Source organism: Callorhinus ursinus, unplaced genomic scaffold, assembly GCF_003265705.2.
Source record: "Callorhinus ursinus isolate GAN/ISIS: 27379988/994484 unplaced genomic scaffold, GSC_fseal_2.0 scaffold3, whole genome shotgun sequence".
Lineage (NCBI taxonomy): Eukaryota > Metazoa > Chordata > Mammalia > Carnivora > Otariidae > Callorhinus > Callorhinus ursinus.
In genome coordinates, this window is record NW_027397065.1 from 52,598,572 (window position 1) to 52,602,649 (window position 4,078).

Genomic DNA, 4,078 nt, shown 5'->3' on the forward strand with positions numbered 1-4,078 from the left:
GAGATTTGAAAAGCCCTTGTTAAAGTGTAACGTGTTACACAAGCACAACTCTGTTGTATGCAGAAAATTCATGAGTGACTGGGTCAGACTGGGCGTGTTTGTTCTGCTTCCCTGCCCTGTCTTGTCTCCAGGGAGGAGTGACCGCTAGCTACCTGAGTACTGCCCACTCATATACGTTCGAGGCAAAGCTTTGGTAAGAGACTTAATAAATGGAGAATATCATTCTCTAGGTGTTTGGGAGCTTCCTGCACCAGAAGGCTGGCTGTGGGAGGATAGTCAGTCACCTTTTTCCTATTGCTCCAGCATGGACAAGTAGGGCCCCAGACAAAGGACAAAAATGAGCTCATCCTGCATTCTGGTGGAAAGCTTCCAACAAACAGTTAGGGCCAGAGCGCTCTTCTCCCACAAATCCCCAGGGCCTCCTAAAAGCCCCAATCGGCCCTGCCCATCGGGGGCGTCTCAGATCCTCCTCCCTCCTTCTGTCCAGGCTCCATGATCAGAAGACCCAGAGAGGAGGAGGGGAGAAGAGAGAGAGTCATCACAGGCGTCATCCTGGTGGGGAATGAGGTGCTCACGGGAAGACACGGAAGAGTGAGGATCCCGGTAGGAAATGGGTGGGACCCCCACCTGAGAATAATCTAGGGAAGGTTTATTTACAAATAGGAACCGCAAAGGATCACGTGGTCACGCAGGGTTAGTAGCAGTGAAGTTGCTACTCCTTCTAGGCCCAAAGAGGTGAGGGGAGGGAGCTGAAACCAGAACCCAGAAGGAGAGAGCTATCTTACCAGCTAGAAATTTCTTCAGTGGTTGGGCAAGATACTGATGGGTTTGTTTTTTTTTAAGATTTTATTTATTTATTTGAGACAGAGAGAAGGAGAGAGAGAGAGAGAGAGAGCACATGAGAGGGGGGAGGGTCAGAGGGAGAAGCAGGCTCCCTGCCCAGCAGGGAGCCCGATGAGGGACTCGATCCAGGGACTCCAGGATCATGACCTGAGCCGAAGGCAGTCACTTAACCAACTGAGTCACCCAGGCGCCCCTATACTGGTGGGTTTTAATACAGAAGTGGCAGGAAACTTGGGGAGCAAGATGAAACTATGAGAGCTTTTTAAAGGCAGACTTCACGAGGCTTGCAGCTGGAATGGACTCGGAAGGAAGAGAGAGAAGAGGGAAGGGCAACTTAAAGGTTTCAGGCTTGGGCTTCTGGGCAAGAGGTGGTGTTGTGAATCTTGGCTGGGAACACAGGAGAGGGGAGGGGAGTGTTGGAGGATCCACATTCAGTTTGGGACCTGCCACGGTGAGAGGACTGTAAAACATCTAGGTGGAGTTTATCTAGTATTCAGCTGAATATGGCATCTGAGGCTCAGAAAAGAGACCCCAGTTAGAAATACAGACTTAGATTGTATGCGAACAATATAGTCACAAAAGTTAAAGGTCGCCCAGTCACATGCGCACGAAACCATGATGTCTGATGCTCACTGGGCAAAGCAACCAGTCCCTTTGCCACCACCCTGGAATTATGGCCACTCCTAGAAAAGATAATGCCCGTTATGCTGGCCCATGCTAATTACTGTCCACAAAAGAGCCATTTTGCAGTAGAGGGAACTTAGGTCCAGAGAGGTGAAGTGTAGTGGTGAGGATTATTATTCTTGCAAGTGACCAAAACCTCAGTTTAAATAAACAAAAGAATTTATTGACTCAGATCCAGGAGTGGTTTTTGACTTCAGGTACAGTTTGAACCGGAGGGTCAGAAAATGTCATTGAGACACAGTGTCTCCACTTTGCTATTTGTTCCGCTTTTCCTCATACATTTGTTGGTTTTGATCTCAGACCGGCCTGGCTGCGTGATGGTGACATAGTTACGATGACTCCAAGCCTCACGTGCTTATGTCTTCAAATCTAGTGAACAGGTAATGAACATTTCTCACCCAGAAGCCCTATTAGAGTCCTGAAGTCTTCCTCTTGGCTCTAACGGGGCCTGTTCTTGGCCCTGATCCATCACTGTGGACAGAGGTATGATGTGCCAATTATAGTAGGACAGTATGAGCCCACTTGTGGAACTGGGAGAAGGGTCAATCCCACCAAAACATTAGGGTTTCAGAATAGAAGAGAGGTGCATCCACTGTTGAAAATCAGGCTGCTGTCACCTGAGAAGAGATGCTGGGGAGGGAAAAAAAAACCCATAACCACAAGAAGAAGGGACCTGTTTGAGCTTGTTAGGATCAAAGCTGTTCACTGTGTCAGGTGTTCACCCTACCTTACTTTCTTCCAAACCTTATTGTCACCTGAGAGCTTTGTTTCCATCAGTGATCCCAGAGACTTAAGGTGGTCAGAGGCCAGGAACGGTTTAATCAGAAAAATAGTCGGGATTAAAACATAAGAGAGGTCACAAGTCCTTCACGATCACCCTCTGGCCCAGTGTCACAAATTAGCCAACGCTGGACCACAGAGCACCAGGAGGAAAGCCACTGCCCCAGGTGGGCAGGCAGGAAAGAGCCAGCCCAGTGCACTCGCCCCAGGCCTGGAAGAAGTCAGACCCTAAGTGGCCAGGGAACCTTCAAGACCTGCGAAGACCTGGTAAGGACCAGCCCAGTGGTTTCTAAAATTGGCCTCAGTTTATTATTCACTGTCAAGTTATTCCATGCAACTTTGTCACTCTTTCTCTCTGCCTTCTCTGTCACACAAAGTTTTGCTGGTTGGGGTTATTTTTAACTCAGTACAGGCCCTTGGGGATCATCACAATCCAACTCACTTGTTTTGCAGAAGAGAGAAACGAGACTTTTGGAAGTGAGTTGATTAAGGCTACACATTTCCTATCCGAGCTGATCTCCCACCTGGGATCCCACTACACTGGGGTTGCCCCCATCCGCCTCTTCATGGCCCCGGTGAGGAGCTGAACTGTGCTCTGCCTTATTAAAGAGCCACACGTTCCCCCCAAGACTGACAGGGGCAGGTGGCTTTTGCTTGAGAAATTAGAAATAAGGTGGGCTCCCAAAGAACATCTGCAAGTCAGTCTTTGAGAACTCAAGAACGGTTCCCCTAGAAACGAGGTTTGGGGTTCTATAGGTCCTCAGTCTGACTCCTAAAGCCCAGTGGACATTAGCAGCATGAGATCATTAATTCCTGTGTCTACTCTTGAGGGGTGGACACTGAACTTCACTTTGGCGCTTTTTTATAGGAAGGCTTCAGAGACCTCGGCAGGACGCTTACTCTGGGGATTTGCTTGCAGTCCATCTGGGGCCCTCTCCACGTCTTTGCTCTTGAATGATGGCCTCACCTTTTTGCAAGGCTCACTTCCAAGTCTTGGGTGTGTGTGGTGGCCCAGGAGCCCACAACCACAGGGCCCTTGTGCTTAGTTTAATGCTCTGCTGTGGCCAGCTTGGAGTGCTTACTAATTTTATCTTTGATCTCATGTTTTGTAGGTCAAGTCAGACGGTCAAGAGAGCATGCATGAGAGCAGGGGAGATACACGTACACAGATGCCCACTGCTGTTCCTTTGGGCCTCATTCACACCTAGCATTCCCCATGCCCACTGCGGACAGAGCTCAGCTGCACCCAGGATGCGTGGAAGTTAGGTGAGACTCAGAATGAGTACAAGACAAGTGTATTGCTTTGGCCCAGAGAGGCTGTGCTTCTGTTCCAATCAGAACTTGCTTTGAACACGAAAAGGGCGATCGTATTCTCTGAAACATGAATGACCGAGGATCCCCATCATATACCTTCTTAGTCATGTTACTTCCATGTAGTAGCCAACATGTGGGCTGAAAGAAAGGGAAAGGTGGGGCAACCCCCGGTTCCTTTCCTTGCAGTCCTTCCTCACCCATCAGTAAGGTGAAGGTAGAGTGTGGCTAGAATGTGTGTGTATCAAGAAATGAAATAAAAAGAGATGAGTTAGTTTTTCGCAGTACTTTTGCTGCTCTGGTAAGGAAGTACATATACCCACGCGAGCTACAGAACACAAATGGTGTAATTTCAATGATTCTGCATCGAGTTAAACGCTCTCATGTCTGCCTTTAAGATGAACATTGCACAATATAAGGATGATGGGAAAATTCATGCTAATATGACATTTAAATTTTC

General features: G+C 48.3%; 1 long non-coding RNA gene across 1 annotated transcript; it reads left to right on the forward strand.

The window, feature by feature from the left end:
• The first annotated feature begins 520 nt into the window (after positions 1-520).
• On the forward strand, positions 521-3,841 carry LOC141372386 (uncharacterized). The gene is made up of 4 exons (XR_012377577.1): positions 521-603; positions 1,828-1,907; positions 2,417-2,574; positions 3,420-3,841. It is a non-coding gene; the product is annotated as an uncharacterized lncRNA (long non-coding RNA).
• Positions 3,842-4,078: the final 237 nt, after the last annotated feature.